Consider the following 16,314-nt stretch of genomic DNA (forward strand, 5'->3'; position numbering starts at 1 on the left):
ATGTACCAACGACATTGAATGATCTGCAGACTATATTATGAAGTGGGAGAAAACCAAAAACATGGAATGACACATAGAATAATCTATAGTTAGAAGGAGGGAAAGGTGCCAACAGTTGAAGAGAGATTTCTCTGTAACTTATTAATATTGTTTTGACCTTTGAATCATGTATGTTTACTTATTCAAAAGTCAAATTTAAAAAGTAGAATAAGGGAACCCTGGGTGGCGCAGCGGTTTAGCGCCTGCCTTTGGCCCAGGGCGCGATCCTGGAGACCCGGGATCGAATCCCACATCGGGCTCCCGGTGCATGGAGCCTGCTTCTCCCTCTGCCTGTGTCTCTGCCTCTCTCTCTCTCTGTGTGTGTGACTATCATAAATAAATAAAAATTTAAAAAATAAATAAATAAAAAGTAGAATAAAAAGAAAAATCTAAAAAGGAACGGAAACAAATTTACATAAGTGAATATAGCATTTTGGTGTCATAACCATACAAGAAAAGGAATAATTTCTGGTAACGCTGAAACCTAGATTTGGGACTGTATTTTCTTAGCAGGGTGTATTCAGCATTATTGTTGTTAGACTAATATATTTAAAGTATTTTATGTATATAGCTGGGCAAAATAGATGTTACAAAGTGTTGATAATTGTTGAACAAAAGCACAGAAGTTCATCAAGTCTATAAATTAAGAAAATACAGCTTGGAAAATTCTTTGACAGAGTGAAGTCGAAGTGAAGTACAAAAATACACAGGACAGCTGTATAACAGTGCATGTTATATGGCACTGTGTCAGGCATTGTATATATAAATATCATTTAACTCTTGCAGGTACCCATTGAGACTCTGATATTTTATTCTTGAGAGGTTAAGTAATTTGCTTCAGATTAGACAGTCATTGAGTGGGAGGTTGAGATTTAAACCCAGATCTACGGGATTCCAGAGCCTGTCCTTTTTCTACTACGTTACTGCAGGATTTACATCAATATTGAGAAGAAAGAACATCAAGAGTTAAGTGTTCTATTTAAGCCAGTAGTTGCTCCTCAGAAAATACATAAATATACAGACCCTAAGTCAGTGGTTTATATTTTCTTCATGTAAGAGCAAGGCACTAAAGGAGAGAAGTATAAATTTTCTCTTATTTCTGATGGGGAAATGGAAACACACATACACAAATATCCTTATATGGATGTTGGAGATAAAAATTTCACCAAAGTTGCCACTGATGACGGAAATTCATAAAAGATACAAACTGAAAGTATGGCAAAACAGGAAAGAAAATCTGGTAGGCATGGGTTTTCATGATGCTGTGAAAAGCAAAAACAAAAACAAAAGTACCTTCAAAGCTTCCATTTATGATACTTAAAAGCTCTTCTAAGCTTTGCATAGCCTTTTTATAAAAATTGGCCTTTAAGATACTAGTTTAAATAAGCTGAGGGCTTATGGAGATTCTGGGGGTGCTAGGGCTCCCCTCACTCAAGCCATCCCTTCACTCTGCTACTGGTTTTCCCAGTGATAGAATATTTTCATTCAGTTCACTACTCTCTAAAAGTTCTGGTACTTGAAGTAACTGGCGTAGAGGGATTTTCCTGTTTTAATTTGGTTTATCTATATATGATTATGATAGAGATTTAATTTTTAATTCTATGTACCTGATAGTAAAAAAAATATATTGGATTTGCTATAAAATTTTTAAAAATTAATTTTGAAGCTTTTCTTTTTGTCAGAAGCTGTGTTTATCAGGGACTTTGGTGAAGGCTAAGAAAGTTGAAATAAATTTGCAGATGATGTACAACTTCTAAGGTAAGCTAATAAAACAACTCAAGGAAGAATATAAATGTTCTTGATAGACTCGTAGGTTACAGTAGTAACACACTAAAATAAAACTTACCGGGAATAAATACAATATCCTGATTAAAATTTCACAAAGCCATTGCAGAAATATTAAATAGACTTTCATTTCTGGCAGCATGGTAGGTAAGAGTTCTTGAATCCCTCCCTCCACCAAATATCTCAAACACTAGATTTAGCATTTAAAGAATTCTATTATAGGGATCCCTGGGTGGCGCAGCGGTTTAGCGCCTGCCTTTGGCCCAGGGCGCGATCCTGGAGACCCAGGATCGAATCCCACGTCAGGCTCCTGGTGCATGAAGCCTGCTTCTCCCTCTGCCTATGTCTCTGCCTCTCTCTCTCACTGTGTGCCTATCATAAATAAATAAAATTAAAAAAAAAAAAGAATTCTATTATGAACGGATAAATCTGTAAGAAAATAAAGGAAACTTTTGGGGACTTGAAACAGAACAAGTACATCCTGTGGGGTAAGCAAGTGCTGAAGGCACGGAGTACTTTGGGGGTAGTACGCACGGCTTTCTGTTGGCATAGAAACTTGGGTAGGGAGGGGTATCGGGACTGGCAAAATTCTTGGGTTTGCAAAAGGTAGAGAGCCTGATCGGAGACCGGAGACCCTCTCGGAGAGGCAGATGGCTCTGGGTGGAGCTAAAATCTCTTCCACTGGAGTGCCTGGTGGGCTCAGTCAGAAGAGCATGCAGCTCTTGATCTTGGGGTTGTGAGTTCAAGTCCCATGTTGGGCATAGCGATTACTAAATAAAATAAATAAAGTAGACTTAACAAAATAAATAAGTAAACTTAACAAAAATAAAATAAAGTCTCTACTAATTCCTGGTTACCAGCTCACATTCACTTGGGTTTGAGGCCTTAATTTACACTATTTTCCTGGTCCCTAAGTACCTATTTTCGTGGTTTCCCACAAATGGAGAATTTTAATTTAAAATGGACCAGGGTCTCCAACACTTTTTAGTACTGGGCAGAAACCATTAAAAACCATCCATGGAGGGAGTTACCAACCCAGTTGTCAAAGTATCGTTGTTAAAATTCTTTTTCTTTTTTTTTCTTTTTTTTTTTTAAGATTTTATTTATTCATTCATGACAAACACAGAGAGAGAGAGGGAAAGGCAGAGACATAGGCAGAGGGAGAAGCAGGCTCCATGCAGGGAGCCCGACATGGGACTCGATCCCGGGTCTCCAGGATCACATCCTGGGCCAAAGGTAGCGCTAAACTGCTGGACCACCAGGGCTGCCCTCGTTGTTAAAATTCTAACAAATAACCTCCTAATCATTTTTTAAAAATCACAGAACATAACAAGGGGAAAAAATCAAAATGTTATGAGCAAAGAGCAGAAATTATAAACAACTAAAAACAGATCTACAGAGGTTTCTGCTATTAGAAATATCCAATACATAAAATAAATATTTAATATTTAATAAATACGAGAGGGATTCTAAAACATAAGGAATAATAGAACTTAAAAGTGACCAGGAACGTTAAAATAAGAACCAGTTACAATATCAGAAATGAAAGTATGGCAAAGCAGGAAAGAAAATCTGGTGGATATGGGTTTTCATGATACTGTGAAAATTGTAACAGAACTTAAAGATTAAATGGTGTGTTAAACCACTATATGAGGCACAGTTAAAAAGAGAATACGATAGAAAACCATCCATGGAGAAAAAAGTTATTGAAAATAAAAGATTGTGAGGTGGCCTAATCAAGAGTTCCAAAAATAAAACTTAGAATAGGATTGAGGCAATATTCATAATTGCCATTAAAATTCTGCCGTAATTGATGAAAGACTCAATTGTCAGATTTAAGGAACCCAGCGAATTGCAGTCAGGGTACATAAAGAGAGCTACATCTTACTAATGTTCAGCTGTAGAATGCCAAGCATGGAGAAACCAGTAGGTCGCAACCTACACTTTAAAAAATATTGTTCTGAAAGGGATACCCCGAGAAGGAAAACACTCCTAAAAGGAAGGTATGAAATAAAAGAAGAAATAGAGCGTAAAGAAAACATGAGTAAATCTAAGCCAACACTGGTGAAAGGAAACAGCAATGATAATGTAGTAGTCCCCCTCTCTCTTTTTTAAGATTTTTATTTTCAGTAAATCTCTACATCCAGCATGGGGCTCAAACTCACGACAGCATGATCAAGAGTTGCACACTGCGCTGACTGAGCCTGCCAGGTGCCCCTACTCTAGTTCCCTCTTACCTGTGGTTCTACTTCCATGGGTTCAGTTCCCTCTGGTCAGCTACAGTCCAAAAGCAGATGGTCCTCCTCCTGATTTATCCTCAGAAGGTCATTAGTGGTGTAATTACGTCACAATACTTACATCATTCACCTCTCTTCATCTGATCATGTAGGCATTTCATTATCTCACATCATTGCAAGAAGGAAAGTAAGATATTTTGAGAGAGAAAGAGAGTGAGAGAGACATCACATTGATGTAGCTTTTTAATACAGTATATTGTTATAATTGTTCTATTTTATTAGTATTCTTATTAATCTTACTGTGGCTAATATCATCGGTAGGTATGTATGTAGAGACAAAAGATAGTGTGTTGACCCCTGAACAGCATAGGTCTAAAGTGTGTAGGTTCACTCAGTATACAGATTTTATACAATACTGTAAATGTGTTTTCTCTAACTTTACAGTTTTCTTAATGTCTTTTTCTAGCTCACTTTATTGTAAGAATGCGGTATGTAATATATATGTGTTGATCGACTTTATGTTATCAGTAAAGCTTCCAGTCAAAAATAGGCTATTCGTAGTTAAGTTTTTAGCAAGTCAAAAGTTACACGTGGATTTTCGACTGCATGGGTTGCTGGCACTCCCCAAACCCCCCATGGTTCAAGGGTACCCTCTTCTACAGTGGTTATCGGCGGTAAGATGAATAACCAGGTTGGGGTGTATCTATACAGTGGAATACTACTCAGCGTGTACTTCCAACAAAATGGATGAATCTCAGAACAACCGTGCTGCATAAAAGAAGCCAGACAAAAGAATACACGTTATTTGATTCTACTTATTAAAAATGTAGAAAATGTAACTAACGTATAGGGGCAGAATGTCCATCAAACGTGGTGGATTGCAGAAAGGGACTCTATGAAAACGGGGTGAGCACATATGACATTCTAAATATTAAACAACAGGATTGGGACACCCGGGGGGCTCAGTGGTGGAGCGCCTGCCTTCGACTCAGGGTGTGATCCTGGGTCCTGGGATCGAGTCCCGCGTCGGGCTCCCGTGAGGAGCCTGCCTGCTTCTCCCTCTGCCTGTGTCTCTGCCTCTCTCTGGGTCTCTCATGAATAATAAATAAAATCTTTCCCAAAAAAACGCCCCAGGATTTATTAATTAGCATTAAGCTATTTCATAGCATCAGGCAAAGATAGCCCTGGGCAGCCATCTCTACACTAACCTCCTTTGTATAGTAGAAATACACCGGCCCCCTGCTACCAGACTGTTCTCCTCAACTGTACGCAAATAGGCCTTGCCAAATATAACCTTTTCCTCTCACGGTACATCCCAGTGGCTAACCAGTGTCTCTTCTGAATGATGTGTTCATCTTTTAAAATATTTACGTTAACAGTTTCAGTTGGGCTATAGCCAAGTTATGTGGGCCTCGAAGCCATTTTGTCTTTTTAGGTAACGTTATACATGTCTACTGGTTTTCTGGGGTAGATTTTACAGTTGAATTTGTTGTATACAGACTATGTACAGTATCTCCACAGTATTTGAGTTACCTTACTCTCTTCTGCCCCTGACTATGTGTACCATAAAAAATCCAATCTTATTTCCCATCAGTTAGCAGTGTGAGACAGGGCATGTCTAGCTTAGTACGAATTACTAATTCAACAATGAGATACCACCTCACACCAGTGAGAATGGTGAAAATTAACAAATTACTAATTCTATAACTAAATTTAAATTAATATCCTAAGGGTGCCTGGGTGGTTCTGTTGATTAAACATATGACTCTTGATCTTAGCCCAGGTCTTGATCTCAGGGTCATGAGTTCAAGCCCCGCATTGGGCACCATGCGGCATTCCTACTTAAAAAAAATTAACATCATAGATGAAAATAAACTCCAGACCAATTAAAAAGAAAATAAGCATTACAGTCAGTACCATATTTATCAACTTTGTGGGCAACTAGTAGCTTTCTCAGCTTTAGAATTAAAAATAATAATAAAACTGAAGAGCAATTTATAGATTTTAATAACTGTATAAGATTTTTTGTACAAATGAATGTTAGTAAAACCAAAATGAAAGAAACAAAGAGATTAGGAGAAATATTTGAGCCAAGTAACAAAGATCAATATTTATAACAAATGTAAAGACCTTATTAAATTTTATTACAGAAATCTCAGTATCCTGGTGAATAAATGAAATACCAGTATGAACTTAAAGTTCTCATAAGAAGAAATTAAAAACACAAATATTCAATCTCGCAAGTGATCAAACAAATGCAAATTAAAGGTATGAGAGAACATTGTATATCTCTCTAAATAAGGATTCAGAAAGGTAGTTGGAGATGGTGAGGTTTGTGTGAATCTCATATTGGCAGCATTTTTAATTGGCTTAATGCTTTCAGAAATTACTAATATATACCAAAGCCCTTAAATTACATATTTTGACTGAGTAGAACTACATGAGAGACTTTGTCCTGAGAAAATAACACAAACAAGAAAGGGGAAAAAATCGCAAGAAACATTTTTGACAGGATTAACCATAAGAGCCTAAATGTCAGCATTGGTGGGTAAATTATAAAATTTAATTTAAATTATAAAATTTATAAATTATAGGTTAATACTGTGGTATTAAAAATAACTTTTCCCAAAATGTCTATATAGAAATATGGTTAATGTTTTATATAGTTAACAAAACAGATTGGCAAAATGTTTTTTGGCAAAATTTTATACTATTACTACAGTTATATGAAATGTATGTGTATACATATGTATATATATGAAACAAAACATTAGGAAATATTCGGAAATAAAAATAGCTTTTGAAAAAAAATAGCTTTTGTGTTAACAGGTTGAGATTTTATGTGTGTTATTTTCCCTAAATTTTTAAAAATGAATTTTCAGTGGGAAAAAATACAACTTAAAAGAATTAAGTGAATGAATACTTACTAACTTAGAACTGGGGTGGGGGGGTATATAATTTTCTTAGAATTAATTGCAGTCCCAAGTTAAATTAATTCTCAGATATTCAACAGTTTTAAAATGAGATCACATTTTACTTTGCCTGTTCTAGTTTTCTATCACTAGTATTTAGGAATGTCATTAATTTGATTGGGATAGGTGCTATATTTTGTTAATTTGCTGAGCAAATTGTATTTAAATCAAAGAGCCTGTTTATTTGAGTTCTCATTAAGCCACATGAGATCACTTACCATAATTTGGTTAAGTACAAGTCTTTTAGAGAGCTGAAAGTCCTCTCTTTAGGGTTTTTTTTTTTTTTTTAAGATTTATTATTTATTTTTGACAGACAGAGAGAGAGAGAGAGAGAGAGAGAGAGAGAGAGGCAGACACAGGCAGAGGGAGAAGCAGGCTCCATGCAGGGAGCCCAATGTGGGACTCCATCCCAGGTCTCCAGGATGACACCCTGGGCTGAAGGCGGTGTTAAACTGCTGGGCCACCGGGGCTGCCCTTTCTTTAGGGTTTTTGAGTTCTTTTTATCTCAGTTATTAGAACTGTGTGTCTTCTTTTGAAAAATATCGATTCAGATCCTCTGTTCTATTGTTTTTCTAAGTAGGCTCCACACCCAACATGGAGCCCAACACAAGCCTTGAACTCATGACCTCAAGATGGAGACCTGAGCTGAGATCAAGAGACAGATGCTTAACCAACTGAGCCATCTAGGCACCCCTGTCCATTTTTTAATTGATTGATTGGGGGTTTTATTTGCTATTGAGTTGAATGGGTTCTTTATATTTTTGGGACTTAACCTCTGTCAGATATAAAAAGTTTTTAAAATTGTAGCCAAGAGGGGCTTAGGATATTCAAATAAAAAATAGAACTTTTTAATGGAGAAACATGTCTCTTTGAAAACACTAAATATTTAATAAAAGAATTAAATGATGACCCTAAATGACCTTTATTTTTGCCATAACTTACCATCCCTCTATTTTGCAATAAAAGTATTTTGCAGACTTCTGAATTGTGCTTTTGAAATGGAAAATCAGAAAGTATTACGAGTTTAGTTGTAATTATAACTCTTTTTTTCATAATTTTTTCTCGTACCATTTTTACCCTCTGCTAAGTAATTTAGAACTAGAGCTACGTATCACATTCTTAGCTTGAAATCGGCTTTCTCATGATACTGGACTTAATAGTAATTAAAAAAAAGATTTACTTATTTATTTATTTGACACAGATAGAGCAAGCATATGTATGAGGAGGGACAGAGGGAGAGGGGAGAAGCAGACTCCCTGAAGAGCCGGGAGCCAGACTCCCAGGTCCCAGGGATCATGACCTGAACTGAAAGCAGATGCTTACCTGACTGACTCCCCCAGACTCTCCAATTTAATAGTAATTAATCCCATCTTAAATTATACCATGTTGCCTTTCTAGGTTTTCTGTCAAAAGATTTAGGGTAGGAGAAACTGAGGCAAGAAGCCATGGATTGTGACCACAGGAGTGACAGCAAGACAGTGCAGGTTAGATGAAGAGAAGTATTGAAAACTGAACTGGGAACTGATGCCCAGAACAGAGTGGGTGATGGTGTTTGGGATATGAACCAGTAACGTCTCACATTAAAGACATGGAAGGAAGAAAATAAACACGAGTGGTCTTTAAGGCCAAACTTACCATGTAATCTATATTAAGAAACTTTTTAGAAATGAGCACAAAGATTTACTTAGAGGATAATGTGTGGCATTATTTGCGGTAGAGAGAAAGGAAACTATCGAAACTGTAATAGTAGCTTTATTAAATGTGATACATTTATTTAGTGGAATGGTATGCATCCATTAAGATGCAGACTTCATAATGAGAAACAGAAAGAAGTAATGGGGAGATTGATTTTATTTTAATGGGACTGTCTCTGGCTAGAATGGTGTCTTTCAGCATTCAGGGGAATTGATAATGTAGTTGAAAGTACCTAGCATGGTACCTGGGACATAGAAAACATTTGGGAAATGGTAATTGCTTTGGGATGTCGGCTAAGTACTCAAGAACTGGATTTGTTGTCAAGTGTGTCTCAAGGGACTTGAAAAAGAAAAAGACTTGGAGAATGGTGGGAAACCCAGGCAGCCTCAGTCCTGGACACGTAGCCCTGGCTACTTCAGATAAATGGAGGCCTTTTGTGTTTTAGCAAGTGGGAGAGGAAGGTTGACAGAAGTATGAGGAAAGAAGAAAGAACTGAACATTAAATCGTACACATTACCCTTGATGCTGTGAATTTTTTTAAAAGATTTTATTTATTTATTCATGAGAGACACAGAGAGAGAGGCAGAGACCCAGGCAGAGGGAGAAGCAGGCTCCATGCGGGGAGCCCGATGTGGGACTGGATCCTGGGTCTCCGGGGTCACGCCCTGGGCTGAAGGTGGTGCTAAACTGCTGAGCCACCTGGGCTGCCCTGATGCTGTGAATTGATGCTAGTATAACCAAATATCAACATAATGCATGTATTTTGCAATTTAAAAGAATTTGCAAAATCTTCTGTTGGTTGTATAAACTGGTTATATTCATGACACCATGTGTATTTCATAATGTGAATATCAATAAATACTGTTTAAAGTATTGTTATTTGGGTTTATTTTTTAGCTCTTTATTTGACAATAATTTATGGCTTATTTAATATTACCTGCTTATATCCAAAAAGTTAAAGGAACATTTCAAAATATTCGTTTTATCCCTGTATTTATCAATAGAAACAAGAGTAATTTGAGGAGGAAAATTTTGTGAAAGATTATTTTTTCCATGAAATATCCCTGGCTCCCTTTTACCCTAAATTGAATCAAAGATGTTGTCATCTTATAGAAATATCATTTGCATCTAATTTACTAAGCAGCTAAGAAAGAAAACAAATTGTAAGAAATAAGAGAAAATAGATGTGGGGCCTCATGCTCCCAGAGCTGGGCCAGGCCACGTGACCACAGGACTTCTCTCTCCCGCCTCTCAAGCAGACACTGGTGGCGCAACAGTCCTTTCCAAAACTGCCCATCTTTCAGTGTGGAATGGAACCTTTGAAACTCAAATATGGCATCAACAAAGTCAAATATAGCGGCATCGGTCGGGGATAACAGGAATGCCTGTATACTCCTCCTAACTCCACACAGGAAAAGGCAAAAGGAAGAGAGTGGAGATGTGTCCATAAGAACAGACCCAGATGCTATGAAGAAAGAAAAGTATATCAGAGAAATGAGGAAAATGATTGGCATTTCAGTTATTTTCCTCTCCATTAGTACAGAACCTAATTGCCTTTCAGTCATTCCTCAACTATGAAGAATTACAAGCTTTCCATCTAAAAACCCAGAAGATTCCAAATCACTAGATTTCTGCTAACATTTGTTGCTAGAAAGGCCCAATGATTTGCAGTATATGAAGAGGATCGTGAGAGAATATGACAGTTAATAGGTTGTGGAGCCAACGCAGACTAAGATCAAGCAACTTTCCGAAAGAGGCAAGTATAACTAAGAGAATTATTAAATGATAACTATTATAAATGGAAAATGGAAAAAAAATAGCACTTGTTAGATAATATCACCATTCAGTCCAACCAGTCACCCAGCAAAAACATTCAGCCCATTCAGGTAGTTGTGTGATATCTCAAAATAAATTCCATGTACTTGTCAGAAAAAGGAAAAAAAATGGAAGGAGAAATAATATCCAAAATATGAAGAATTGTGAGGATTTCATTTTATAACCGTGCACAATTAACAATGTTGAGCATATATGGGGGATCCCTGGGTGGCTCAGCGGTTTGGCGCCGCCTTCAGCCCAGGGTGTGATCCTGGAGTTTCAGGATCGAGTCCCACGTCGGGCTCCCTGCATGGAGCCTGCTTCTCCCTCTGCCTGGGTCTCTGCCTCTCTCTCTCTCTCTCTCTCTCTGTCTCTCATGAATAAATAAAATCTTAAAAAAAGAAAAGAAAAAAGAAGTCTAAAAAAAGAACTTTGATTTGTGGGAGGGAAAGAATTCCTTTTTGTTGTCAGAGAAATGGTTATTAAAAATAACTTTTAAAGCAATATTTATGCCAAAATACTTGATAATTCTTGATTGTGGGAGTTAACCAAAAATGAATTAAAGCTATTCATAGACTCATCTATTCAGAAAATGTCTTGTAGTGCACATATCTTCACAAAATAATCTCTTCTAGTAATGGGATTTTTTAAGTACAAAAGATCAAAATTGCAGGAATTTTGAAATCACAATTAACCAAATGTTATTTCAAATATAATGCTGTGCAAAGCCAAATAGCTGATATTAGTAGAAATGCCACAGGGATTTGAACTTTGGGTATACCACTGACAAGCTGGCTGCCCAAGTCAAACATTTTAACCTTTCAGTTTCAGTTTTTTTGGTCTGAATCTGCTGTAGTCATAACATTGGTTTTATATTTCTTGTCTGTAAAGTAGAGCTACTATAATAATATTTCCTTCAAGGGATCCCTGGGTGGCTCAACAGTTTGGCGCCTGCCTCCAACCCAGGGTGTGACCCCGGGGTCCCCGGATCGAGTCCCATGTCGGGCTCCCTGCAGGGAGCCTGCTTCTCCCTCTGCCTGTGTCTCTGCCTCTCTCTCCCTCTCTCTGTGTATCTCATGAGTAAATAAATAAAATCTTTTTTAAAAAAGTTTTAAAATATTTCCTTCGTGTTCTTTTCAAAGCTTATGTAAAGAACATATATATATGAACATTTTTTGAAATTATAAAATGCTGTGTAGATAATGATGAATATTAATTTCAAAGGTTTGTTTATTTTTTTCAAGGGTTTATTTAAACTTAAAAACAACTGTGCAAACATCTTTGAGGCAAGCCATTTAATTTCTGATATTTAGGAATATGTATTTCTAAAGCATAGTTGTAATCAGTAATTTATATATCTTTACTATGCTTTTTCCTTAACTTTTTGTAGTTAACGTCATACCAAACCTCCCACTTTCATGCCTTCTTCCCATGATTGAGGCTGAAAATGCCAGATACTCATTTTTTCTAGCCTCCTTTGCACATAGGGGCAGAGGGGGTCAGGTGGGCAGATACTTCATTTTAGCCTTTTCAGGCCGAAATGTGGAAATTTGGGAGGGGGGATTTCCTGAACAATGTTTTCCTCTTAACCATGATTTTTTTCTCCCTTTTTCCTAGTTCTCTTTCCAATTCCTTCCTTCCTTCCTTCCTTCCTTCCTTCCTTCCTTCCCTCCCTCCCTTCCTCCCTCCCTCCCTCTTTCTGTCTGTCTTCAAGTTTTTGCTAAAACATTTCCTCTTGCTGGAAATACCCTCCCTCCCCCACTATCTATCTTACTATCCAAATCCTAGTACTTTTTGAAAGTGCATCTAAATTCTCATTTCTTCCATTAACCCTTTACCTTTTCTCTTCTCACTAGGTAATATCTATATTTTACCTTATGATACTTGGTCGCATGATTATTTCCTCTTCCTTTTACATTTTCTTCAGTCTTTATATTTTGGTATAATTATTTCATACAGATAACTATATTTTTTTCCCCCAAAAGTTGTAAGCTCCTCAAAGGCAGTGATTTTGTTACAGACTTCTTTTGAATTCTTTGGAGAACTTGGTACTACAGTAGGCTTGTAAAAATATCGATAAAGACTTGTTAAATGGGGATGGCCCAGGGCGCGATCCTGGAGACCCGGGATCGAATCCCACGTCTGGCTCCCGGTGCTTGGAGCCTGTTTCTCTCTCTGCCTGTGTCTCTGCCTCTCTCTCTGTGTGTGACTATCATAAATAAATAAAAATTAAAAAAAAAAGACTTGTTAAATGTAATTGCATAGTAGAGAATTAGGCTATAAATATGTAGTTGGTTTGAAAACCAGTTATGTGTCTAAGTCTTCAGAATTACCAATAACATTGTATCGAAGATGGTGACCACCTTTTTGTGTATGTTTACCAGCTATGAAAAGCCAAGATCTTTATTTAAAGTGAAAAAAAAAGTTCATTATTATTAGATGGTCATTTTATAGCTTCCTTCAAAGGAGAACTAGCATCATGATTTTTTTTAAGATTTTTTTTTTTTTAAATTCATGATAGACACACAGAGAGAGAGAGAGAAAGAGAGAGGCAGAGACACAGGCAGAGGGAGAAGCAGGCTCCACGCCGGGAGCCCGACACAGGACTCGATCCCGGGACTCCAGGACCACGCCCTGGGCCAAAGGCAGGCGCCAAACCACCAAGCCACCCAGGGATCCCCCCGCACCCATCCTGATTTTTTAATCCTAATTTATGTTTACATTATCCCTGAATAAGTTTTAAAAAGAGTATAAAATAGGAGAGGAAAAAAATGAAGCAGCATCAACCTGTCTACATATAGAGAAATGGTTAAATAAACTGTGGTGCACCAATATTAAGAAACACCACACAGCTTCTCAAAAAGAATGAAGTTCTGCTAAATCTGTCATGTAAGGAAAACAGGATCTACTACTAAGAAGCAAAAATAACTTGTAAAGCAGAATGTGTGATATGAAACTAGTTTTTAAAACCAGGTATGTATTTAAACAAATTATGTTTGTGTATATATGGAAAAAGTGAAAGAACAGAAATAAACTGTTAACAGTGGTTAACTTTGGCGAGTGGAATTAGAGACAAGGAAGGCAGGAGATTTTCAAGCAATAGAGAAACATGTAAAATAAAAAAATATTTTTTTCTTCAATGAGCACTTGTTTTTTTTCAAATAGTATATTTCCTTTTTTAAATTTATTCCTTTTTTAAAAAAGATATTTATTCTTGAGAGAGACAGAGAGAGAGGCAGAGACACAGGCAGAGGGAGAAGCAGGCTCCATCCTGGGAGCCCGACGTGGGACTCGATCCCGGGGTCCCCAGGATCACTCCCCGGCCGAAGGCAGGTGCTAAACCCCTGAGCCTCCTGGGCTGCCCAATGAGCACTTATTTTGAAATCAAAATGCAAAAAGATAAATTTTGAAAGAAAAAAAAAGGCAAGAAAAGCACACATTTGTGAAACAAGATGCAATTTTGTGTTTGTATTTCTTAAAGATTTTTTTTTTATTCTTAGTTGTTAATAGACCATAATAGATCCTACTCCAGGTCATGTTTTATTAGTCTTCAGAGTAATGGCAATGGAATCCAACTATAATTACTGAACTAATTCCATCGATATTGTTCCATTCAATAAATTACCTGAATATGCTTTAGTATAAATGCTATATGTTTGTTTGCCATAAATGGCTGTGTTTGAATCTGAAAATTAAATATCTTGTCTAAAAGTACTTTCCATCATTAACAAGCTTCGTAAGCACGTAGAGATACTTAGAGACTAGTTACCCTTGATATTTTAAACTGAATAATTTATAACTCAAGGTTTCTGTTCCTCTACTCAGTCTACTTCTTTCTTTGTACTTTTTGGCGTTCTTTTTAGATCTTGTTTTTCTTGTTGGCTCCAGAGCATTAGCTCATGAATTGTACTTTTAAAGACTTATAACAGGTATATAAAGCGATTTTCCAACAGAACATTTTTGTTAGTTGATTTCAATAATTTGTAAAAAAGTGAGAGTTTGTAAAAAAAAATGGGAAAATTGGAAGATGACATACCTTATAAATAGAGGATGTGCTTTATTTCTCAAAGGGATGAAGGTTGTTCTTTTAATAGAAGGTATATTGTGTTCTTAACTTATTCAAGCAAGAACTTTTCACAGAAGTATCAACTATTGTGATACAGCAAAAAAGAGAAACAGATCCAGCAAAAAAGGACAGAGTAATACGAGAATTATTACTATCTAACTGTGGTGATAGCACTAAGCCCATTTTTGTTGGTTATGATGCTAGTTATATATTGACTCTTAGGATTCCATTAATTCTTTCTTATCTCATTCTTTGTTATGCCTTAAATTGAGAAGTTGGAAGAAAATCATAGCATGTATTTGATTTAGTGCAGTTATATCTTTTTGAAAGAAGTGAAATTGTAACTTTTTTTTAAGATTTTATTTATTTATTCATTCTTGAGATACACAGAGAGAGAGAGGCAGAGACCCAGGCAGGAGAAGCAGGCTCCATGTAGGGAGCCCCATGTGGGACTCGATCCCAGGTCTCCAGGAGCAGGCCCTGGGCTGAAAGCGGTGCTAAACCGCTGAGCCACCAGGGCTGCCCTGGAATTGTAACTCTTAAACTTAGAATTTGGAATACATAAATTATAGCCTTTAGCTTTTATTCTTACTGTAATTATGTGGGGTTTTTGATAAGGTCAATTTTTACTCTGCTCAAAGGCACATTTTATTACTCTACCTTCATTCTCGAAAGATGACCTTGAGTCCTTTCCTGAGAAAATTAAAGCAAATTTGTGCTCCCTAACATCATTCCTCTTTACTTTGACAGTTTCTTTATTCAAACTTTATCTTTCCTTCTCATTTTAGAAAAATATGTATCATTCTTCTTGGACATTCAACTTTTCACTTTCATTCCTGATCCTTTCTTCCATTGTGAGCTCAAAAATCTCACCCCATTGAAGCCAGGCTGGAACCACCATAGCCTACCGCAGTACTGCAGACATAAAGCAGGGAGAGGACTCTAGGGCAGTCGTCCCTGGGAAACTGGTAATATTGGTTCTGATCCAGGTAGCATGGCTCAACTACCATGCCTTGAAGACTGAATGAGAGGTTGCAGTCTTAGTAGTGCAATCAAGGACAAAATTAGGAATGTAGGAGGTTAAGGATTGAAGGCACAAGCATATAATACTGTTTCCAGGTGTCTGATAAGGAATGGAAGGAGAACCTAAGGGCTAAAAAAGGGGGGTTTTGTTTGCTTTTTTTAAATTTTAAATTCTCAGTAGATTGAGTGGGACAGATACGAGGAAGATGTAAGATGAGAAGGGGATAATCAATGGGGTGAGATTACTATTATTCACGTAGCATTTGCGTCTGAAAACTAAATTGTTTGGTATTTATATCTTGCACTTCTAATCCCGTTTCTATTTCCACATGACCAAACCATACCCGTCATTCACGACTGACTTCTAGTGCCACCTTCTCTATGGAACATTCTTCTGAATTTTTAGGGTATTTCATTAATCTTTTCCTTTGTGATTCATAACTTTTTGTCTAACATTATAGTTATTTTTGGTACCTGTCTTATATCCCCTATTAGAATATAAATTGCTTATTCTGACCTCTGTCCCCATAGAGCATATTGCCCTCAGCTGGCTGAATGAATGAATCTTGTACATTATTTTTAAAGCTTTTATTTTTAAGTAGTCTCTATACCCAGCATGGGGCTCAAACTCATAACCCTGAGATCAAGAGTCAATGCTCTATCGACTGAGCCAGCCACGTGC

At 36.9% G+C, this 16,314-nt stretch overlaps 1 protein-coding gene across 5 annotated transcripts in view; it reads left to right on the forward strand.

The window, feature by feature from the left end:
- CAB39L (calcium binding protein 39 like) overlaps window positions 1-16,314 on the forward strand; it is a 108,803-nt gene that overhangs the window by 10,845 nt on the left and 81,644 nt on the right. For 2 of the 5 annotated variants that reach the window (XM_049099476.1, XM_025478371.3), the window contains exon 2: window positions 1,722-1,797. The exons of 2 other annotated variants lie outside the window; for them this stretch is intronic. The gene's annotated coding sequence lies outside the window, so the exon portion shown is untranslated. The remainder of the gene's footprint in view (window positions 1-1,721; window positions 1,798-16,314) is intronic. One more of the 5 variants, XM_025478372.3, reaches the window with a different exon arrangement.

Source organism: Canis lupus, chromosome 22, assembly GCF_003254725.2.
Source record: "Canis lupus dingo isolate Sandy chromosome 22, ASM325472v2, whole genome shotgun sequence".
NCBI lineage: Eukaryota > Metazoa > Chordata > Mammalia > Carnivora > Canidae > Canis > Canis lupus.